The 25751-nt window shown below is 40.8% G+C and overlaps 1 protein-coding gene across 2 annotated transcripts in view; it reads right to left on the reverse strand.

Annotated features, from left to right (window-relative positions):
- The window catches only part of LOC136852420 (polyisoprenoid diphosphate/phosphate phosphohydrolase PLPP6), a 131164-nt gene that overhangs the window by 98568 nt on the left and 6845 nt on the right, over positions 1 to 25751 (reverse strand). Inside the window, exon 1 of one of the 2 annotated variants that reach the window (XM_067127046.1) lies at positions 8938 to 9036. The exons of the other annotated variant lie outside the window; for it this stretch is intronic. The gene's annotated coding sequence lies outside the window, so the exon portion shown is untranslated. Of the gene's footprint in view, positions 1 to 8937; positions 9037 to 25751 lie in introns of those variants that run through there. 2 annotated transcript variants of the gene reach the window in all.

Raw genomic sequence — 25751 nt, forward strand, 5'->3', positions numbered from 1 at the left:
GGTTAGGAAAGTCGAGCCTCTTCGGAAAGTACCACAGCTCCCTAACAGGACAAAGTAACGAATGATCTGGATCATCGATACAAAGTCCAAGGGGGAGAGGATCAAGAAGGACTCGAACCTAGCAAAAGATGCCAACAGATTCGGAGTCCTCTACGACATCCAGGAAGGAGTCGAGGTATTGACCCCCTTCACCTGTTCTTCCATCTTCTACACCAAGGCCAGAGCAAGATGAGAGATGGTCCTAAGAGGGCAGATCTCTGTCTGACAACTCTCAGAAGGGCGCGTGCAGAGCACGTGACAGGTACCCTAAATGAGAGTCACATGCCACCCTGGAACCTCAGTTCCCTGGGACAGCACGACCGACAGAAACTTCTCATCAGTAGTTAATCTCGATTGAGGAGAAAAAGGCTACTTTCAGATGGAAGGACTAGGTCTCAAGGACTTTATGTTCTTCACTACTGAATTGAAGAGAAGCAAACCTCAGTGGAGAAAACGAGGAAGCCTGTGACCTGCTGAAAAGTGAGTCTGCCCCTAGAAGAAGTTCCGTTGATGACACCAACCAGCGGTGACGAATCCAGTCCCTGGAACAGTGCTGTAGAGGACCTCAAGAGATATCCAGCTATTGTGATGATATGTCACCAATGTATTGTTGTTAGCACCTTTTTGTTATGATGTTCCTTTCTTTATTTATTGTTGTAGTTCGTTTCTAGCTTTGTTTGTATTAGTTGTAATAACGTTTGAGTCCCAGGAGTTTAGGAAGACACAATGCAGCTTTCTTACTTCATTAACACACTAATTAAGATATACATATTTACAATTAATTGAATCGAAGTATGAGCCTTGCTATCTTGAATCTTGTTAACAAACCACAACTGGTGAGGCCCTTGACCTCTCTCACCTGCTTCTTTTCTATCTCTCTGTTTTTTTCTGTTCTGTCCTCTTCCTTCCTTCCTTCCTTGCTTTTTAAAGGTTCTTGAAAAGGAAATGCCCATCCCACAAATATGCGGGCAATAGCTTCTGTTCCCGCCTTGTTGATGTCCTAAGTGGCTGGAACTTATCTAACAACGTCCCTTTGGGTGTAATTAGATGAATTAATCCCCTCCTTCGTAGGAGGGACTAATGACGTCACCAGAAGTCTTTAGTTCTGGCAAAAGCTGAAAGGTAAGCTCACAGGTGAGAGGGGTAAACATCCCTGTTATTGACTGCCTTAGATTAAACTTGCGCCTGTGTTTTGCTATGTAATCACGGCACAAGAAGTGTTGTTACTCCCTCTGCTTTGTTATTCTCTCTCTCTCTGTCTCTCTCTCTCTCTCTCTCGCTTTTCATTATTATTCACTCTCTTTTCCTCTCTCTTATACTTACGTTATTCCTAACTAATATTCTCCCAGCTATCATTACACTATATCCGTTGGCATTTGGCGAGAAAGCCTATGCTTGCAAGGGAAGCTGGAAAGTTCCCTAGTCCTGAAAACACAGGGATATACTGCCTGAAGAACTGCTTCTTGTGTAGCTGCCACAGGAGGTTGGGTCAGGAAGAACTCTTCTCGATGCCTCGGAAGAGAGCTATCAGTTCGAGCAAAGGGTGAGGTCTTCCAGTATTTGTCTAACTTGGGGTGAGCAATGCTTGTTGAACCCCTAGCAAAACAGATAAATACGGTGGGAAGACGTAGACATCGATGTTTCCCATAAAGACAGCATGCCTCTTCGTAACGGCCCATGGGTCAGGTACGAAGGAGCGGGTAAACTACAGACTTTTGTTGTGCTGGGAGGCAAACAGAAAGACAACAGGGATCCCTCAGTTGAGCAGTCTCTTCGTGAAGAAAAGAGTGAAGAGAGCACTCTGTCCCGGTCACTCGGACCCTGGGCTGAGCTCGCCTGCCAATACATCCCCTCTGGGAATGTATCTAGCTAATCAAACTATTGAGTGCGCTATAGAACACCAAGTACCTGCAAATGTCAACAGATGAAACTGGAGGAAAAAAGCTATCCCTTCTGGTTTGCTGACATATGCCAATACAGGGGGGCTGTTGTTCAACAAAACCACCGAATGTCGCAAACCCCTTCCTGAAGTTCTCAGAAGGCCAAAGGTTGCCTGAGTTTTAGGACCTTGATGAGAAGGTATTCATCGTCTTGGTCACACACCCTCAAGGCAAAGTCTTACAAGTGTGCACCTATTCCTCGATTGGTGTATCCATGAGTAGGAGCCTGACATGAGGAGAATATGCAAGCATATTCGAAGGTTCCTTATCAATCAAGCATTAGCATAAATCTTTCCCCCTACTTCCGAGGGGAAAGAAGGATGGAGGACTGGAAGCATACCACCATCCTCCAAAACGTGAATGAAGGCGAAGCTGACCCTTGGGGAAGCTTCTGCAAGATGTTAGCTCTGGTCGAGTTGGCATTTCCCGAATCGGGAACACGGGAGAGGAGGCGGGACGGAAGTTTGATGAAATAATTTTCGAGACCCAAGGGAAGTAGATGCTTCTCCTGAAGGAATCCATTACCAGGTCTTGGCAATGTTCGCTGTCAGGTCCAGAGACTCAACAAGTAGCCAGGCCTATGCAGTAGGAGAACTTCTGTATGGTTGATACGTCTTCCCCTCTTTTCTTCTACCTTCCTTCCATATGGAAAAGAGGGTGGAAAGAGACACAAGTATGCACACTTTCCCAGAAGGGAAGAAGAGGGCTGTCTGTTTCCATGATCTCCCTCTGAAGCCTGGGACTTCTTTAGGAGTCAAGGAGGGCTGGCTTGACCCTAAGGTCGAGCCAAGATGACGAAGACCCAAGGGTCTTGGCCATTGTCCAGAGGGCAAGGCAGTGCCCTGGCACATTCCTTGACTACTGCAGTATCTGGCAAATCTCTGAAAGAGAAAGGCAGAAATGAGTAAAGGTTCGTTCCTAAGGGTCGAGCCGACTTGGGACTTACGAAACTGGAGATCCGAATTAGGACAAAGTCCTTCTTCTTAGCACCAGAATTGCCCACAGGTGCCACCTGGTGTAGGAAGACCCACTCCCAGATAGGACCAGTCTCCAGAAGGCAATGTTCTCTCCAGGAATGGTTGCATCCGAGGAGAGAAAGCCTTAAAAAGTGAAAGATTGCGGATCCATCAGGAGACTGCCTGGAGGAAACCAGGTGGTGTCCTTCAGGATCGTTGCCTCTTGTTGTGGAAGAGAATACCATTCACAGCAAGGAGAAGCAGAGAGAGATCCAAGTCTGGACAAAGCAGAGTCAGAACAACCTGCAGTCGGCAAGACCCCTGTGACAAGAAGAATCATACTCTGTCAAGGTGGTGGAGGAGCTTGATGCCTCGACCTGAGTGAACTCCTTGTCCAAAGAAAAGGTATTCATCTGGTCAAGAATGCTCTCATAAGCAAGGACTGCGGTGGCCCCATCAAAACTCTTGGTCCCTACGGGAACTGCAAGGGCTACGAGTGATGAAGATTATTCACAGAGGAGCCATGGTCTTGTCCCAGAGATCCTCGCGCTGACGAATCGGCGCAAAGTTCTCCGAGAAACGAGGGTGATCACAACTTGAAGAGGAGGACCCTCGATGCTTCTGAAGCGTGAGACGCCCATACCTCTCTCCCTGGAGGGAGCCTTGACAGAACCCAAAAAACCTCCTTGGCTACCTGGTTGTATTATGAGACGTTCGGGGGACCGAACCCGAAAGCAAATTCCGGCTGCCAAACTCTGAAAAAAGACAAATTCATCAGAGTTCTCTCTGTCCGTCTCACACCCCTTGGAACAACCGAGAGGAAAAGAGAATAGGTGAGGAGAAAGAGCACCCCTACCTGTCCTGCAAGGAAAACCGGCAGAAGAGGCAGATCGTGCGTGATAATTGTGAGGAACAATCCTTTGCCAATTGTTCCCTTGGTGGGTTGTTGCCTCCTTACCTTTTTTGTTTTTCCTTTGAGTAAGGAGTTGATGTCTGTCATAGGGTGCTTGATAGCGTCAGTCAGGTTTTGGAAAGCAGAGCTGCAGGTTCTCGACAATGTTCTGTCTAGAACACAGCAGCAGCAGTTTTCTGAGGATCACCTTGTTGTGGGTGATAGCAGCAACCGCAGGTGTTTTGAGGATCACCTTGTTATAGGTGATGGCAGCAACCGCAGCTTTCTGAGGATCACCTTGTGGGTGATGGCAGCGAAAGCAGTTTCCTGAGTATCACCTGGTTGGAGGATGATGGCCATATCAGCAGCTTTGAAGCATCACTGTGTTGATGGACTTCAAGTACTCAAGGAGGAGATCGTGACTGGATCATATTTTTAGTCACTATTACTGCTGGTGGAGCAAAAGGCTCTCGTGGAGTTATTATATTGTTGCGCAAAAGGCTCTTGTTATACTGTTGAGCAAAAGGCCCTGAGATGTTGTGTGTTGTCGAGCAAGTGGCTCTTGTAATTGTGGTTAATGAACAAGTATGTCTCTGAAATTGTTTATGTAATGTTTAATATTTCATTTTTGTATTTGTGTGGTGCTGCTGCAGGATATTATTTATTTTGGGATTTATTAATATTTTTATATTTGTGTGGTGCTGCTGCTGGACATTGTTTGTATTGGTAATTTTTATTGAGAATTGTTGAATTTAAATAATCTGATTGTTTGTATTGGTCATTTCCTTTAAGTTTCTATTTCCCAAAACCTAGACTCATTTGTAAATATCTATACTACTTATTGTAAATAAATTAATATTAAGGTCACTTTTTTGCATTGTTCTGTTCCTTCCTCCTTTGTTTGTCACCTCTCGTCAGTCATTTCAGCCCAATTGCTTGTTTGTGTATTGAACCTGTTGATCTCAAAGTAGCTAGATCATAACATAATCAACCGAAGGTGATGACTGGAGCATGGGGGAAGAAAAGAGCTTGTGCCATGGCAAAGTGCTTTCCTGGGAAGAGCAGAAAGTTTGTAAGAGACGCATCGCACCGATCGCGGTCTCTTTTGAGCACACGTGTGTGTTCGTCATCCCTCGGAGGGGACAAGACAAAAACAAGAGCATCCCATTTTCTCTCTCTCAAGGAACGCAACTTCTACCATACAATATTTCTGTCTGTTTCTCCATAACCATTGTTGTTTCGATTTATGTACAATCACCACTACTTGCATTGCCACGCAAGCATTCTAATCATGTACTCATAATGTTCCACCGAATCTTCTGTATCAAACTGTATGTATGTTTCTGTTTGTGAAGATGCCAAACGTCTCGCCATTTCACATATATCATGCTACTGCATTGTATTCATTAATCTGTCTTGAATCTCATGCAATTAGCCATATGTGGAATTTCCTGGCCTTTTCATTGATATATGTTTTATCACTGTACTTTTATTATCTCTCTCACAATCGCCATCTGTTTGTCTGCAGACAAACACAGATGTCCGAAACATTACCTCTGTTTTGCCCTGTCTGTGTGTAGATACTACTTTGCAGCTCGCACCAGCCAATAACAACTTCGAAGATTCTGTACATTCAAACATTACCTCTGTTTTGTCCTGTCTGTGTGTAGATACTACTTTGCAGCTCGCACCAGCCAATAACAACTTCGAAGATTCAATAAGGAACCACCAATAAACCAGTCAACACCCAGTATGTCACTCAATCTCATCCTTACAAGTTAACTCGAACAGTGTCGAGAACCCGATTCAGAAGAACCGAGCGGTGCCGAGCTGAACCACGCAGATCCGAGCTGACCACACAAACACGATCTGGACTGGGTGACCACGCTGATCCGAGCTGACCACACAAACGCGATCTGGACTGGGTGGTAAGTGGTGGACCGGGAGGCAAGCGTGGCGAGCTGAGCTGAGTCGAGCCGAGCCAGTCACACAAATACAATCAGGGGCTGGGCGGGGCGAGCAAACCGAGTTGAAGACGAGCAAGCCGAGCTGAGCGAATGTGATCGGAAGCTGGGTAGGGCAGAAATGTTCTGCCATGAACTAGCACTGACTTCCTGAACTTTAAACTCCTTCGAGGCTGAAGCCCCTGGAGAAGAAGGTTTAAAGGGGGATTCCGTGTCTGCTATCCTGCGTGCTCAAACCCTAAGGTCCAAGACATGAGGATGGGTCTCAGCCAAGTAACTGAAGAAGATAGCAAGTAGTATTGAGGCACCTTCTCTCGTCCTGTGCCTCTCGCCAGGTAAACACTCGTGATTCATAGAATTCGAGCGCTCTACGAGACTCCAAAATCTTGAAAGAACAATCATTGGAAGTGGCTCCTTTTCGCTTCCTAAGGAATCATAAAGGGCTAGGCACAGAACCAGTCTTAGACGCAAACTTCTGAGGACTGGCAACGAGGGCGTGGCCCCCCAAAATGGGAGACCCCAGAGCAGACTGCGAATCGGTTTCTGCCCAAGGGCGGGAAGAGCCAACGAGAGGGAAAAAAATGCTTCCCAAGAGAGAGGCACTCCCTTAGAAGCTCTAAAGGACTCCTAAAGGGACCTCTCCCTGCTTCTTTAGGCATTCAAACTATCGGGATCGAGACACCAGGTTAGGAACTTGACTGAGCACAGGAGAGAGCACTCAAGGAGTGCTTGTAATGCTGGCAGGAAAACCCAAGACACCTGGGTACCTTGGCCCTTTCTCTTGCACTGCTCCTGAACTGGGACAGGGAGAATGCTCTCCAGTACCAGTTCAGGATACTTGATATTCCACAGAATCTCGAGCGCTCAAGAGTGGCTCATGAATGAGCTCCCGAATCAAAACCCGTCTTAGAGGTGGAACCCTCTTCAAGAGGGCATGGAGGATCTGCTTCCTAAGGTTGGAAGACTCAGGAACGGACACTCAGGGAGCAGGGACAGGCACCGTGGAGGCCACAGCATGGGCGTTGGACTTGTGCTCTACTTCCGAGGTAATCAGAGTGGGGTGTATAGATACCTGCAAGGGCATCAAGTAATTGGGGGTGGTTGTAACAGTCAACGTAGTGACTGTCATGGAGGCATGAGTCACAGGAGAGGGGGCAGTGGGGTGAGCTCAAAGGTGGCTCAGCATGCCCTGCATCGACAGAACTCCTTGAAGATTGAGACACTGCCAGGTCTCCTGGAGCTCTTCCACTTCCATGCCTGGAAACAAAGTCGGGTTTTGGGGGGTATTAGGTTAACGTAAATTTTTCCCTTTAATTTTGGCTTTAAGTAAATTTTAGATCAGCCTTGTTTCTTTTTAGTTTTAAGTATTATTCTTATGGAATGCCAGTGCTTTGTAAAAATTAAGTGTAAGGTGATTTTCAAGTATTTGTTTACAATTTTGACCCCTCCTCCCTGCTTGTTTACGTTTGTTAAGAATCGTATCAACGATTGTTCTGTTATTTCATTTTTTGAGTGCCGTCGGACATTTGCGGTCAACATTTGGCTGTGAATGTCATGGCCTGATCAGTGTGGGCTTAACTTCTCCCTTGACTGTTACTCAGCTGGCGCCTTTGGAATATTATCTTAGCATCCTTGGAGTAATCTTGTATTTACGTCATCCTTCGTGGGTGCTCTCCTGTCACCTGCAATGGGAGTTTCCTACTTTGTACATGGCTCACAGGTACTTCCACGTGTTACCTGTCATTACCCTGGCGAGAAGGATTTTCCCAGGGCGTTGATGGCGTCGCTGTTCTCCGTCATCAACAGGAGTTGAATTGCCACTTATCCACTTCTGCCAGGAAGCCTTTAAAGCTGCTGTTGGGAGCAAGTTTGCTCGTGAGGAGGCCCGTAGGGTGGCCATACCCAGGTAGGAAGGTATATCTCTATTTTGTTGGACAGGACCGCCTTAGACGCTTGTATTTGACCTGGTGTGTGTGACCTCTTTTGGCAGCAGAGGTTGCATTTGATTACGGCCTTCATATTGCTTCATTTTTCTCCTGCGAGATTATTTATGAGGTTGTTCAAATATTTACTATATGTTTTCATTTAATATGTCTAGCTGTTTTTATGTTGTGACGTAGTGTCCACTGACAGTTAAATTATATTGTCATGTAAAGATTCATTGGAGTTCAGTTTTGTTGTGACAGGTGGGAGATTAAGTGTTTTCTTGTTATTTATTCTGCCTTCCTTCGCTTACTTTTAGCTTTAGGTTATTGTGTTTCGGTCTGGCCAGCAAAAGTGTTGGATCCAACTGAGTATTTGTTTATGTTAATTTTCCTTACTTTGTTAGGGCTTAGCTTAGCTGTAGGTAATCCTATAGGATTTGCAAAGGACCGGTATTTGTCCTTTTTTGTAGTCTTTAAGTTATTTTCAAAGACTCAAGGTTGATTTAAATATGTCGTTTCTTTAAGTAATAAATATTGTTAAGCTTTCTCAAGTGTTTATTGTTTCCGCTGACCCTTTTGCTCTGAGTTACTTGATACACTGACTACAATCTAAAGTGTGTATTAAAGACCTGCACCACAACCCAAAAGAGGTTGTAACAGGGGGCCACCTCCATTTGCACTGAGGGAGAATCTTCTCCCCCCAAGCGAACAGAGGCCACTTCAGGGAGGTCGTGCTGGCTTCCAGTTCCCCAGCGACGATCTCCTCCCAACAAGGCGAGAGAAGATGACGAAGGGGAAACCTCTCCCAAAGGGGAGGCAGCAAGGCATGGAAGTTTCATTGGCAGAATGGAAGCATCCACAGGATTGCTCGCCAAGAGTCATCCAGGGCGTTTTACCCTCAGATGACGACTTGGGGAGCTTCTTCCTATTCTTCCTCCTCAACGAATGTTTCGTCCATTGTTCTGGAGTTCAGTAATGGCACTTCTCACAAACACAGTCAGGGTTACACTCAAATCCCCTGCACAATGTGCAGAGGAAATGAGGGTCCATATCAACAGAGGAGCAATAATGGCTACATGCCTTATATGCGGTACCAGGGCATTTGCGTGTGGTAACCAGCTGACACTCTAAAGGCTCATACGACTCATGGGTTTGCTGATCCATGTCAGGCAAACACAAATTCATAAAATCAGTCAACAAAAAAAAAAAAAAGGAACAAACCCACTGGGAAAGAAGCAATGTTCCACAGAACACGGCAAAAGCAATGGCAAGCAGGGTAGAGGGCAGCGAAGCACAACTACTCATAATGGCGGCCAAAGTAAAGTGATGCTCTAAGCCTCTACCAACCGGGCGGAACTCCCACCTGGTCGTTCGCTAGTTAACTACCATTCCACCTTGTTAAAAATTTAACGGCCGGTTCCAGTTACGCTGATGGGAATTCCTATATAAAGACCAAAAGATTTGTATATCGTGTAGGAACAATTAAAGAGTTCATCTATTCTCTAAATTGTAGCATAGCAACAGTATTAAGCGGAACTACACAGTAGAAAATGCCTTCATCACAAGATTCATACTTTGTCGTGGCAACGCTAAATTTAATGTGTTACATATATATATGTAACTAAATTTTAGTAGGTAAAGCGCTGAATAGTTAGGCTACATATTTACTCACCAGGAGTACCATTTACTTCATAGATGAGTCCATCATAACAACTTTTGTTCAAATTAATCCTTGCATTACATAGGTTCTTGTAGGTAAGAAACAAAGAATGGAATGGTATATAGAATTTAGGCCAAAGGCCGAGCGCTGAGACCTATGAGGTCATTCAGCCCTGAAAGGGAAATTGCAATTAAGTTTTAAAGGTGCAGCAGGAGACCCAAGCAATGTCACTATGAAACAATTATTAAGAGAAGGTGGAAAGTAAGATGGAAGAAAGAAAATATGAATGTAAGTACATTAACAAGAATGCGAGAGGCTGCAGCTAAGGGACAAAGGAACGCTGCCAAGAACTTAAGTAATGCTTACAGTGCACCGCGTGAAGTCCACTAAGAATGTTGTTAACCTGGAAAGCGATGGATGTCAAAGCTAACAGCATGGATCTGCCTCAGTTAAAAAGTAGTAGTGAAAGGGGGAGGGTTAAAAGTAAAGTGGAAAGTCATTGACAATATTTTAATATCTAGTTTAGAAACATCTCTAATTTTTCGTGATTGTTGTTGCAGAAAAGGGTAATGGATAAGAATTAGAATAAACATTTTGAATTACTATAAAATAAAGCAAAAGTAAAGACTATTAAAATTGTAAAAAAACAAGGGAATAAAGCTCTGCACCTCACGCGAATAGTGTAGTGTGCCCGCAACTGTGTTTGTAGAGTGAGAACTTAAGAGCCAGGAACACTAATTAAATCAGTGAGAGTTCCCACTCTTAACAAACCTGAAGCCACCACGGTATAATTCCCCATGACTCGTACAGTTAGCAAACAAACAACTATCTGTAATGATTTCCGATTCATCCGCCACTGGGGCCACCTTCGTGAAATCCGAGGTTACCATGCCTTTACCGGAACCTTTTCTTTACCGCTAAGTAACAACCGCAGAAGCAGTAATGGTAATAACAGCTATTACTGATAGTGCCAAAATCGTTAAATTTAAAAAAAAAATGTGTCTCTTGAAACTGTTAGTTTTCAAAAAGGTAAATCAACACCGAGGTCACTGACGTTTTAAGCCAGTCTCAGCTGAGTCATGGATTTGAGACACCTAAAATTTAGAAAGGCGTCAGTTGGTCGACTAAAGTAATAAAGACGAGATATTTAGGAGAGGACATTGAAATGGGATGTGGAAGGTGATGGAGGTATAAGGAAAGAAAATTTCTTGAGATCAAGTATTTTATTTGTTACTGCTCTTTTATTTCTTAATACATCCAATGCGTGTCGCCATACCGACAAAAATGACGAAAAAAGGGGAGAGGATCGAGACGGTCCCGGGGAAGTTACGCACTGTCCCGAAGCGGTGACCGAGGTCTCTTCGTTCCGTATACCCACCTTACAGGAACAGAGGCGAGAAAGTGTTGGACGACGGAGAGAATAAGCTTGACGCCTTCTTTTCTGGAGATTGAGATAATTATCGCTTTGTTATTGCGACTGTTGCTATCACGAACTGAAAAGCGCTATCGTAATGTGTGTATGGACGATGGGACAGCCGAAAGCAGTTTGAGAGTTCAAAGAAAATATGCAGTATACTTGATCATTCGAAGTACGACCATCAAATATTTTAAAAATTGTATTATTTTCTTCTTTAGATGTTGAGTCTTTTGAGCTTCTCTGTGTACGATTCTGTTTGCGATTTCTTGGTCTTTTGCAGAACCAGGGGAAAAACATTTTTCTTACTCATCCGCTGAACGTTTAGCAAATCATGGAGTGGCGAATCTTCTTAGCAATTGAAAAACATACGCCACAGGTCATAAACAAAGAGACAAAAGCCAGCCACCCATGAAACACCGAACAAAAAAAAGCAAAGGAAATGTAGATCGTTGTTTAATGAAAAGCAAGAAACGAGATATTAATCATCTTTCTTGCCTTGACACTAAATAAGAAATCTGTTACAGAAATTGTTCTTGTTTTAGATTAATAAAATTTTTGTATATTATTATTATACCAGCTATAACAAATTAGAAAAATAAACACTCGAAGTGTGTCTATACACACACACACACATATATATATATATATATATATATATATATATATATATATATATATATATATATATATATATATATATATATCCCTGGTGTCGATTCCCCAGCCACCGCCTACTGGGCGACCAGCTGTGAACAAATAGCCTACATATTCGACTAGGACTAGGGTAAAGAAATGAGAAATGGGGCTAAGAACTTCACCCTGAGTCTCGCCCAGAACCAGAAGGCTCTACCTCTCTGGTGCCATCCTCTTTGAAGTGGTAAAAGGTGCATGGAGGAATGTATATGTATATGTATATATATATATATATATATATATATATATATATATATATATATATATATATATATATATATATATATATATATATATATATATATATATATATATATATATATGTATATTATAGTAGAGTCGATAGGAAAATAATGAGCAGTAACAGCCAAGTTCATCTATCAACAGCTGAATAAAGGATGAATCGCATCTTCAATCATTTCGTATACCTACAGAGAAGACTGATGTGCATCAACGCTCCCTTGCAACACTGCCAATCCCGGCTGTCTTTTCATTCCCTCCATTCCTGAGTCTCAATGTCTTTTTATTCCAACACCTCCTTTTTTCCTGCTAACAGTTTCTCTGTGTCCCTCTCCCTCCTCCCTAAACTTCCTAATGGTGCACTGCTTCTAAAAACCTATCATTCTTCGTCTTCTACACGGGACCAGACCATTTTCAAACACGCTCACCAGACTAACTCCGCATAACCACTCAAATAGTTCATCCGAAGAGCTTTTACCCTTCTTGTCAAATTCACATGTAAAATCCACACTTGACACAAATATCCCTTCACACATTCCAACACTTGCTTTCACAGACACTCCTTCTCTCTTCTAATCACTTTGCTTGATCTCAACAAATAGATGCTGCCTGTATTGTTTTTCTGTGTCTGTTGACCAATCACCATCATTACTTTACTCTTGCTAATGTTCCATTACAACTTTCAAGCTTTTGCCAGTTCCTGCAGATTCTCTTCACTATCACTAACTAATTATCATCAACAAACACCAGCTACTTCACTACATTCACGACCCTCTCGTCGTATCCTTTTTCTCATAGCTCCATATAAATATGTATCTCTCTCTCTATATATATATATATATATATATATATATATATATATATATATATATATATATATATATATATATATATATATATATTTACACACACACATATATATATGTATATATATAATGAAGGAACAAAATAACTGAAAATTCAAGAAGTCACGTAGCTAATTTCATCCAAGTAAACTAGGAACACAACGCTAGCAACAAATAGCAGCAAAAAGCTAGAAACCATTAATGACGTATGTAGACCTGCACAATATGCATATATATATATATATATATATATATATATATATATATATATATATATATATATATATATATATATATATAATGAATTAATATGAATTATCGCCGAAGGGGAATTTTTAAGTGATAAAGGATCGGTACTGCCGGGTCTACCGATCCATCACTTATAAATTCCCCTTCGGTGATAATTTTCATCGGGATATTCCTGAAGTAGAGAGAATTTTATATTAAAAATCATTTGTAGCTTCATGATTATATATATATATATATATATATATATATATATATATATATATATATATATATATATATGTGTGTGTGTGTGTGTGTGTGTGTGTGTGCATATTGTGCAGGTCTACAGACGTCATTAATGGTTTCTAGCTTTTTGCTGCTATTTGTTGCTAGCGTTGCGTTCCTAGTTTACTTGAATGAAATTAGCTACGTGACTTCTTGAATTTTCAGTTATTTTGTTCCTTCAGTATATATATATACATACATATATTCGCGTGTGTAAATATAAGCATGTGTGCTGGAACGTTTACGTGAGATATCCAAAATGAGGCGTGACGAAAATCCTTCTTATCTGGTACAGGAAGAAAGAAATGAAAATGACAAAGAGAGAGAGAGAGAGAGAGAGAGAGAGAGAGAGAGAGAGAGAGAGAGAGAGAATCTACAACCTACTTAGGGAGTATAGAGAGAGTTTCAAGGCTAACAGATTTTAAGAATGATTTCGCTAATCTTGCTGAGCGGCGGAGGGTTGATATCGTCCAATGTGGAATGAAGTTCACGTGTGAGTGTTGCCAGGTTGAGCAATAAAAAAAAAAAGGGTCACCGTTTCTCAGTTAAGGGAGCAATTATGAAATCAATGACTGCAAAATTTGAAATCTAAGGCAACCTTGAAGATAAGAGAAAATCTCTTGGTGAAATATTTGGATTAAATCCGGGAAGAGGAAAAACTACGTTATAATTCCAGCCTCTGGTTGATAATGCAGGAAACAGAATACAAAAATGCTGTCTTTAGGTGACGTTTTTCCTCCCTAGCATAGTTTGAACCACACACCGAATGCCGCGGGATATTTTTGAGACTGAAGGTTTGCATCAGGGGTCCTCTCAGTTGTTTGCTCAATAAAAGTCCGTGTTGGTCCCTGCAGCCCCTTTACCAAGTCTTCAGAATTATCATAACCCGTCCTACAAGAGTTATGTCTATAAATGGCATCAGTAGCTTGTTGTATCCTTCATATGGATAAATAGGAATTGAACAAGAAGAATTGGGCTACAACTCGTGATGACAATGGTGCAAGGTAATAAACAACGAAGATTGTTTAACATCTTCAGAGATGACATCTCATACTCCCAGATTCTGGCGTGGATCTCATAAGTTGGGATGTGGACCACAATAGGATTTCTAATGTGAATGGCATCTCGGCAGTTATAAACGAAAGGAAACGAACTATTGATAATTCTAGAAGAAACTATAATGAGACCGATACAGAAGTTGTATGTTATTTTGGTGTGTTACAAGGTCTTTCCATTAACACCACCTCAAAACTATGGGGAAAAAGGAAAGAAGCAAATCCCGCGAGATGCGTAAGTGATTGGAGGACGGCTCTGAATTACACGCACTACATTTCATAGAAAAAACGAGCGAGAAGGACTTCCTCACTTCGCAGCTATTTTCGCCCTCTTTCGCGGTCTCCCCGGAGACAGCCAGACGTTATGTTGCGTGGCTGGTTTTCTCTATAAATGAGGGAACCAAGGATACGGAATGAGTCGTCGTTTCGTTAAGATGATTAGACTATTTTCACTAGTCATACAGGAATTACCTCATGAGAAATAAGGACCTGGGGATGGGAAATGTTCTTGTATAGCCTATTACTTATATTGAACACACACACACACACACACACACACACACACACACACACATATATATATATATATATATATATATATATATATATATATATATATATATATATATATATATATATATATATATATATAATAGGCTACATACATACATATGCATATGTATATATTATACAAAGATGTATAATCAGTATGAACGTACATAATTTTTCACTAAAAATCTTACAAAATATTTACTCTTGTATTCCAATGACAACAACAAAGACAAATACTGTACATCGATCATGGTATTTACACTTCTTTCTCTGCATCTTTTCCCACTTGTATGTGGGGTCGATGTTTCTGACAGCTTTCCTCCATCTGGCTCCGTCAAACACATCGTCCTCTGACAATTGTTTGTCTCTCAGATCTTCTCTAACTACATCCATCCACCTTCGCTTCGGTCTTCCTCTTGCTCTCCCACCAGGCGCCTCCATATGCATCACTCTCCTCCGCACATACGTCTCATCCCTTCTCATCACATGGCCATACCACTGCAGTCTTCTTCCCTTGGCCTTCTTTGATAGTTCTACGACTTTAGTAGTTCCTCTTATTCTCTCAGTCTTGATCCTGTCCATTTTTGTTACCCCACAAATCCACCTGAGTATTTTCATCTCTGCCGCATCCAAGTTCTTCTCTTGCACTCTCTTTACCGGCCATGTTTCTGCTCCATACATCAAGGCTGGTCTCACTACTGTCTTATACACTCTTCCTTTACCCTTTATATTGATTCTGAGATCAATCGTGGTATTTACACTATCACGATGTAAATTAGTTTCAATAAAAAGTGTTTAAATTTTCTCTCCCGCTGTTTCGAAAATGATTAAAGTATTAAATTTCGAAATATATCTTTTTGAATGAGGTTATTTAGAATTCACGAACATCGAACGAAGACGTCTTCAGCGAACGTACAGGACAAAGTCCAGTCTCTGTCATTTCGATGAGACTAATTTTATCAAAATTATCTCTTGAATCGATACTATTTGCATACGTGTGTAAAGTGTATACTTTTTCTCGTGGTGGTATATTCAAACTAGTTTTCCATTTAGACGTCCATACATGTATATCTTAACTCATTAACAAAAGAAAAGTTCTACTTAAGTAGTTTCTTATAAAATTGCCCATTTTGAATGACCAAAGGGTAGATTTTACTTATTATTTTCACTGACGTCTTATTGGCTATTCTTTCACATTTTATTTTCATTGTTGTTGTAGACGTTCACTCGTAATGCCAATGAAATTCCTAACGTTTTATTGTCTGTTTAAAATGTCCGGCAAATCCTGCAAGTGTTATAATTCCTGATTGCTGCTATTCACAACAAATTGGGCGTAGCTAATTAGGGGCTGCAAGCAAATGTCCACCCCCAATTAACGGTAAATAAATTTTCATATAAATTTACTCTCGGAGAACTTGTTCTTATCGAATTTGGGGTTCATTACTAACATACGAAATAATTTCTAGTCTCTTGTGGTTTACTTCGTTTGTTAAGATTGAAATGAAGAATCTTTGAAATGAAAAGTTATTCCGAAAGGTTTGGATAAACTTGTCTTTACAGACACTGCACAACAAAAACTTGTTTGCCTGGACTGTATATTACCGTGATCTGTGATGATTAGACTACGTATATAATGACAGTTTCTCTCCGTATCCATCCCTTTTGGCATGCAAATCCTTGTTTTACTTAATAATAGAGAAAGGCACGTGAATGTTGTGAGTGAAATGAGTTACGCACCAAGGCCAAGGGGTGAATCAGAAGACGGTATAGTACACCCATCACAGGTGACTTCGCTATCTCCCTCAGGAATAGATATTCACTCCAGAGATATACGAAAACATGTCTAGTGTCTCAGAATCTTAGCCTACCTGCTGCTTCAGTGATGTGTAGTTAGACTTAGCGTATTACATTAGACACTATTAGGTAATTAACTCTTAGCTACAGCTTTCCACAACTTCGCGTTAATTTAAAAAATCCCCTAGCTTGCAAAATAAACTCGGAAATGTTACATTAAAAGAATTTTTTTTTCTTATCCGTACGGGGTGAGGTCAGGGCACTGTGAGAAAGAGAGCCTCTTGGTTGTGTGAGGTCCCAGTTAAACTTTTATTGCTTTTCCGTATCATATCTAATTTATTTCTGGTGATAGAAATTCATTTCTCGCTATAATGTGGTTCGGATTCCACAATAAGCTGTAGGTCCCGTTGCTAAGTAACCAATTGGTTCTTAGCCTCGTAAAATAAGTCTAATCCTTCGGGCCAGCCCTCTCTAGGAAAGCTGTTAATCAGCTCAGTGGTCTGGTAAAACTAAGGTATACTTCTTCTTCTATGGCTGCCACAGAAGCTACAGAGCTGAATTGATGACCCTGCTCTAACTTTAGAATTCACTGGGAGAGGTAATATGACAAAGTTAAGAACGGATATCCTCCTGAAGAAAATCTAATAATTAAAAGCTTATTCAAGAAAAAATTATAATTAATTACACTGAAATTAATATTGTATCCAATGTACGTCAGTGTTCAGGATGAGGTTCGCCTTTTTTTTTTTTCTTTTTTAGTTCTGAAAGAGGTTACGGGTACAATGCTCGCAAGTGAACTAGTCCTTGCAGCTTGGAGAGAGATATCCTCTTCCTTACACAAGTTGTCAAGACTACCATGTATGAATATGGCCGTGTGGCGGTTTTTTTAATGGCTGTCTATTGGCTCAGCCACCAATCATGATGTCTTTGATAAAACAGAAATGAGGAGAAATTCAATTGCGATCAGAGCCATGTTTCTTGCCCGATGCTTGTACTAGATGGGCGTCAAGGCCTGTCCACTCTGTGGCTCATGGTGCGCATAAAGGTGCGCAAAGCAACGAAAAACAATGATTTTCAGGGTCTGTCATTGCCACCTGCTTCATTCATTTACTCTAAGATTATTAGGGTGTGACCATGAATAAACAAGTAAAAAAATGCGACGAAATTTCTTCGGCACAATCGAGTTTTCTGTACAGCTTATAATGTTGTATGAAACTCTCAGCCACGGCCCACGAAACTCTCAGCCATGGTCCGGTTGTGGCCTGTGTTGTTGGAATCTTATAGCAGTGCCAGACGCACGATCATGGCTAACTTTAACCTTAAATAAAATAAAAACTACTGAGGCTAGAGGGCTGCAATTTGGTGTGTTTGATGACTGGAGGTTGGATGATCAACATACCAATTTGCAGCCCTCTAGCCTCAGTAGTTTTTAAGATATGAGGACTGACGGACAGTCAAAATGCCATCCCAATAGTTTTCTCTCACAGAAAACTAAAAAGTAGTGCAGCCAAATCTATTTAGCAATTTAGATCTTTCCCTTAACGTTAAACCCTTTTATGGTTTTGCCTGAGACGTGTCCTTTACTGTAATTTCCGCTTTGATTTCCCATTCTGTCTTATACAACGGCAGCTTCAGCGCGATAATTCTCCGAGTAGATAGTTGGTTTAAAATTAAAACAGGAAAGTGACCTCTGACCTTCGAAGTACCCTGTGCCCACCAAGATCTTGGTGCCGACCACGAGTCGCGGAAATTGGTTTGGCAACGCAGATAAAAATTATGCCAAATCTTTTTGTTTTTATGATAAAAAATTGTGTTTCCAATGAAAATATCTAGTCAAATGTATTTCTAAAAGTAGTTGTAACCTAACAGCTGTACTTTGAAAAACAAACTTTCACTCAAGTAGGATCTTTTAAGCTGGTGAGCCTTCCGTTAAGTGTATAAAGTGGCTAGTATTGTGTTGGGGGTTGACACTGCTGGTGAGGCTTCTGTGTATGTGTATGAAGTGGTTAGTGTTGTGTTGGGATTTGACAATCCTGGTGAGCCTTCTTTTCAGTGTATGAATTGGCTAGTGTTGTGTTGGGGTTTGACACTGCTGTTGAGCCTTCTGTTAAGTGTATGAAGTAGCTAAAGTGGCTAGTGTTATGTTAGGGTTTGACACTGCTGCTGAGCTTTCTATGTAAGTGTATGAAGTGGCTAGTGTTGTGTTAGAGTTTGGCACTGCTGATGAGCCTTCTGTGTAAGTGTATGATGTAGCTAGTGTTGTGTTGGGGTTTGACACTGCTGGTGAGCCTTCCGTGTAAGTATATGAAGTGGCTAGTGTTGTGGTGGGGTTTGAAACTGCTGGTGAGCCTTCTGTTAAGTGTATGAAGTGGATAGTGTTGTGTTTTCACTGCCAGTGAGCCTTCTGTTAAGTGTATGAAGTGGCTAGCGTTATGTTGGGGTTTGACACTGCTGGTGAGCCTTCTGTTAAGTGTATGAAGTGGCTAGTGTTGTGTTGGGGTTTGACACTGCTGGTGAGCCTTCTAAGTAAGTGTATGAAGTGGCTAGTATTGTGATGGAGTTTGATACTGCTGGTGAGCCTTCTTTTCAGTGTATGAAGTGGTCAGTGTTGTGTTTATACTGCCAGTGAGCCTTCTGTTAAGCGTATGAAGTGGCCAGTGTTGTGTTGGGTTTTGACTTTGCTGGTGAGCCTTCTGTTAAGTGTATGAAGTGGCTAGTGTTGTGTTTACACTGCCAGTGAGCCTTCTGTTAAGTGTATGAAGCGGCTAGTGTTGTGTTGGGGTTTGACACTTCCGATGAGCCTTCTGTTAAGTGTATGAAGAGGCTAGTGTTGTGTTGGGGTTTGACACTGCAGGTGCATGAAGTGGCTAGTGTTGTGGTGGGGTTTGACACTGCTGGTGAGCCTTCTGTGTAAGGTATAAAGTGGCTAGTGTTGTGTTGAGCTTTGACACTGCCAGTCAGACTTCTTTTCAGTGTATGAAGTGGTTAGTGTTGTGTTGGGGTTTGACACTGCTGGTGAGCCTTCTGTGTAAGTGTATGAAGCGGCTAGTGTTGTGTTGGGGTTTGGCACTACCAGTGAGCCCTCTGTTAAGTGTATGAATTGGCTAGTGTTGTGTCAACCCCCAACACAACACTAGCCACTTCATATACTTACCCAGAAGGCTTACCAGCAGTGTCGATCCCCACCACAACACTAGCCACTTCATATACAAACACAGAAGGCTTACCAGCAGTGTCAACCCCCAACACAACACTAGCCACTTCATATACTTACACAGAAGGAGCCAGCAATAGTGTCAACCCCAACACAACACTAGCCACTTCATATACTTACACAGAAGGCTTCACCAGCAGTGTCAACCCCAGCACAACACTAGCGCACACTGCATGATCCTTCTGTTAAGAAGAAATGCTTCAACCAGCAGTGTCAACCCTCAACACAACACTAGCCACTTCATATACTTACACAGAAGGCCACCAGCAGTGTCAACCTGGTGACACAACACTGAAGCCACTTCAGGATACTTACACAGAAGGCTTACCAGCAGTGTCAATTTGACACTGTTGCACAACAGCCACTTCATAGTGTTTTGCGGTTTACACAGAAGGCTTACCAGCAGTGTCTAGAAATTTAACACAACACTAGCCACTTATTAGTTATACTTACACAGAAGGCTTGACCAGCAGTGTTGTTCAACACAACACTAGCCACTTCATATACTTACACAGAAGGCTTACCAGCAGTGTCAACCCCAGCACAACACTAGTGAGCCTTATTATTATTACATTTGAAATTTTTACCAGCAGTGTCAACCCCTCAACACAACACTAGCCACTTCATATACTTACAGGGCAGTGTTGTGTTGGGATTTGACATTCAGTGGTCAACCCTTTAGCACAACACTAGCCATTTCATATGCTTACACAGAATTTACCAGCAGTGTCAACCCCAACACAACACTAGCCACTTCATATCTTACACAGAAGGCTTACCAGCAGTGTCAACCCCAGCACAACACTAGCCACTTCATATACTTACACAGAAGGCTTACCAGCAGTGTCAACCCCCAACACAACACTAGCCACTTCATATACTTACACAGAAGGCTTACCAGCAGTGTCAACCCCCAACACAACACTAGCCACTTCATATACTTACACAGAAGGCTTACCAGCAGTGTCAACCCCCAACACAACACTAGCCACTTCCATACTTACACAGAAGGCTTACCAGCAGTGTCAACCCCAGCACAACACTAGCCACTTCATATACTTACACAGAAGGCTTACCAGCAGTGTCAACCCCCAGCACAACACTAGCCACTTCATATACTTACACAGAAGGCTTACCAGCAGTGTCAAACCCCAACACAACACTAGCCACTTCATACACTTACACAGAAGGCTCACCAGCAGTGTCAAACCCCAACACAACACTAGCCACTTCATATACTTACACAGAAGGCTCACCAGCAGTGTCAAACCCCAACACAACACTAGCCACTTCATACACTTACACAGAGGCTCACCGGCAGTGTCATACCCCAGCACAACACTAGCCACTTCATATACTTACACAGAAGGCTCACCAGCAGTGTCAACCCCAACACAACACTAGCCACTTCATATACAAACACAGAAGGCTTACCAGCAGTGTCAACCCCAACACAACACTAGCCACTTCATATACTTACACAGAAGGCTTACCAGCAGTGTCAACCCCAACACAACACTAGCCACTTCATATACTTACACAGAAGGCTTACCAGCAGTGTCAACCCCCAACACAACACTAGCCACTTCATATACTTACACAGAAGGCTTGCACCAGCAGTGTCAACCCCCAACACAACACTAGCCACTTCATATACTTACACAGAAGGCTTACCAACAGCAGTGTCAACCCCAACACAACACTAGCCACTTCATATACTTACACAGAAGGCTTACCAGCAGTGTCAACCCCAACACAACACTAGCCACTTCATATACTTACACAGAAGGCTTACCAGCAGTGTCAACCCCAACACAACACTAGCCACTTCATATACTTACACAGAAGGCTTACCAGCAGTGTCAACCCCAACACAACACTAGCCACTTCATATACTTACACAGAAGGCTTACCAGCAGTGTCAACCCCCAACACAACACTAGCCACTTCATATACTTACACAGAAGGCACCAGCAGTGTCAACCCCCAACACAACACTAGCCACTTCATACACTTACACAGAAGCCTCACCAGCAGTGTCAACCCCCAACACAAGACTAGCCACTTCATATACTTGCACAGAAGGCTCACCAGCAGGGTAAAGCCCCAATAGGAAACCAGCCACTTCATACACTTACACAGAAGCCTCACCAGCAGGGTTAAACCAAACACAACACTAGCCGCCTCATACACTTACAGAGAAGGCTCACCAGCAGTGTAAAACCCCAACGCGACACTAGCCACTTCATACACAAAAGAGAAGGCTCATCAGCAATGTCAAAACCAAACACAACACTAGCCACTTCATATATATATATATATATATATGTGTGTGTGTGTGTGTGTGTATGTATATATATATATATATATATATATATATATATATATATATATATATATATATATATATATATATATATATATATATGTATATGTACATATATATATATATATATATATATATATATATATATATATATATATATATATATATAGATATATATACGTACACACACACACACACACACACACACACATATATATATATATATATATATATATATATATATATATATATATATATATATATATATATATATATATGATTTAAATATATATATATATATATATATATATATATGATTTAAAGTTAAAGAAACTCCATGTATACCATCTAATTTCCCCTTATTTTTGTCTATATACAATTATCATCTTATTTTTAAACATTTGTTCTTGATACATATAAACAGTATGATTATCACATGAGTCCTTGCTAACTAAAAACATCTATAACATTAATAGATACTTGCGCAAAGAAGTGTGTAGCCCACATATTAATGTTATCAGTGAGAGCAGAAAAAGCTTTGTAGGTCAGCGATCTCATGGTCAACTCCGAAAGAAGACATGACATTGGTGAAGCATCTATTTCGGAAAATCAGTTACATAAAGTCATAACCTCGGTATGAAATCGATCAATCACGTATTGCGAAGAGATCGTTCAACTTTCCCAAGGCCTTACTTTTTTTTTTATAAATATTTTACATATACGTAGAGAATTCAGACGAGAGCTCTATTTTTGGAATTCCCTCTAAGAAAGAACAAAATCAAGACCTTTGTTTCATTCAGTAGAGCTCGTACGTAACGACTTTCTCTAACAAAGGAATAGGAAGGCGGAAAGAAAGAAAAAAGCAAGCCAAGAATAACTTGCTACCTTCTTAGTGCTTTTACCAAACAAGTCTGTGTCCTTAAAGTCCTGAGAACTGGGTAAATATGAATAATACCATGGTGAAGGGATCGACGACTGTCATGCTTTAGGAAAGAACCGGGACTGGATCCTGGTTACGGAGAATGACTTTGTAATCCTCAGATTCAAAATATGGAGGATCTGCTTTCTGAACCTTGGTTAAAACGAGCGGTATAAAATGAAGTTAGTGTAAATTCGCCATCTCATCTACCCATTCATGATGTGACCTTCTTAAAGCGTCTTGGAACTCAGAATCATTCAACATTAATTCTTTTACCTGGTAAAAAAAAGCTATCATAGATTTTTAAAAAACGAGAACATGTGTAAGTTTTCTTAGAAAGCTGATGACTTCATTGCCGGTTGCATGAGAATACGTGCGCTTCACAAGTAAATTTCAAAATATATAATATATATTAATAAAATTGTTATTATCATTATTTATCCTATGGATATCTCTTGACTCAGTTGTAGTAGAGCTCGACTCTAGTTGCACGGACGAAAAAGAAAGCCACCCACTCTTTGATGATCTTGGATAGAAGATTTCAAGGGAGCTGAGAGCATAACAGGACACAGAGGGTAATCTCTAACGATCGTTTCGCCATCTTGATCCTATTGCGTCATTAATCTTGAAGCTGTCTTTAAAATTATCAAGATTTTACAAGGCCAAAATTTAGACGAAATAAGCATAAGTACACGAACGCACACTAAATGGACAATGCTCATAATAGTTCAGTCTGGGTACGACAGAAGTTGTAAAGACGTCAGACGTCTCTTCGTTTTCGCATCAATCACGTCACGCATTGCGTTTCTTAGTATGTCAAGACTCTCATGTAAATATTCGTGTGAAGAATTTTCTGGCCTTTCCGCCGATATGTATTTCATCATTGTACATTTACTGTCTCTCAAAATTGCCATTTGTTTGTCTGTCAACAAACAAGTTGCTCAGAGTGCGGGTCACGGCGATCGGAGGTCGGGCACCACGTTTCCGTCCGCACTCTGCCATGTATACCTGCGCTCAGGAAATAAATAATTACGGGCTGCCCTAGAAGCAAGAGCCCGTGCTGGCACAAGGCCAGCTAAATCTAAAACAACAAATAAATAAATAACCGGACAAGGAATATGGCTTTAGATCACCACGAGCTAGCATACTAGCTACCTGTGCCTACTACTTAATTCTTCTTTTTTCCATCTTTTGGCCTCTCCCACTAGCCAACACTCACTGCTATCGTACTTTTATCCTCATCTGATGGGTACCTTAGGGTTCAAAGAGGTTGCAACCTTGCCTGTTAAATCTTTTCATTTCAAAAATCATCCCCACCAAAATCACTTTCATGCATCATAATAAAGTTTTTATCTAACCTACCCATCTCACAGACTCATCATCAACGTAGAGTTACAGGCTGCTCTAGGAGCAAGAGCCCGTGCTGGCACAAGGCCAGCTAAATCTAAAACAACAACAACAACAAAATAACTACGGGCTGCTCTAGGAGCAAGAGCCCGTGCTGGCACAAGGCCAGCTAAATCTGAAACAACATAATAAATAACTTAATACCCATTGACCTTTCTTGTCCTCACAAAACGAACAGATCCAGTTGAACTCCTTAGTGACCGATTGATTTATGGCTACTAAAAAAGGCGTCACACCATCGAGGTTATTGACGCCTAAGTAAAAATAAAGTAGTACTGGAGGGAAATGAATACAAAATAATTATTTGCCAAATCCATTTTCTGCAATTTCCCACTTAGAAAAGTAATTTTAAACCCAAAGAATGATTAAACATCTAAAGCTTAATAAGTTCGGATGAGTTTTTTATTATCTCACATAAATTATTTTGCAATTTCAAATATTTTTTTTAAGGATTTGGAAACAGCCAAAGACCCAATACTAATAAAAGTGCGGAACCCTTAAGATCTCTGATAACCCTTCTAACAAGTACCTACATTTAGATAAATAGTAAGAGCAACATCAGTGATATGTAAATAAATAATAATAATAATAATATAATAATAATAATAATAATAATAATCTTTATTACAGCTCAGGGCCATATACATGGATTATACAAATACAATACAATACAATGCATACAATCTAGATACATAAGATAACATGATAAAAATAATAATCGGCAGTATTCACACAGTTGCTGAAGAAGAAAATAGAATTCATAATAATGGTAATGATCGTAAATATATGGAGAAAATAGTAAAAAAAAATATACATTAAAAATTATAACAATTAATACAGATTGCAAACGATTTATTTCCAGCTAGGGACCCTAGGTGGTTACATAAGTCAGGTCCAGAAGGCTAAATATGAGAACTGAAAATTGCAAAACTCTACAATGATATTATTCACAGCAGTACTAGCAGTAGTAAAAAGGACGAATATCAATAATAACAAGAAAAGTAGAAATAATAATAATAATAATAATAATAATAATAATAATAATAATAATAATAATAATAATAATAATAATAATAATAATAATAATAATAATAATAATAATGACAGTTTCTGGAGATGACGAGATGTTAACGCTAAAGTTAAGCACAAAGTGCTATTTACTATTCTGAGTTTGGATCCATCTTGGGAGACCCTCCAAATTTTGATTACACGTCAGTATTTTTGCGTGGAAATTGCAAAAATCGAGTATAAGTCATTCAAGGAACAGAAACCTCATTATCCCATCTTTCCAACAATTTAGATCTTGCCTCACTGCTAAGGGTGCTTTGTATGAGCGAATTGCTGCTGTTCCTCAGTCGAGTGATCAGACTGGACATTGTTCGCCTCACAACGATTTTTAA

The sequence above is a fragment of the Macrobrachium rosenbergii genome, chromosome 3, assembly GCF_040412425.1.
Source record: "Macrobrachium rosenbergii isolate ZJJX-2024 chromosome 3, ASM4041242v1, whole genome shotgun sequence".
Lineage (NCBI taxonomy): Eukaryota > Metazoa > Arthropoda > Malacostraca > Decapoda > Palaemonidae > Macrobrachium > Macrobrachium rosenbergii.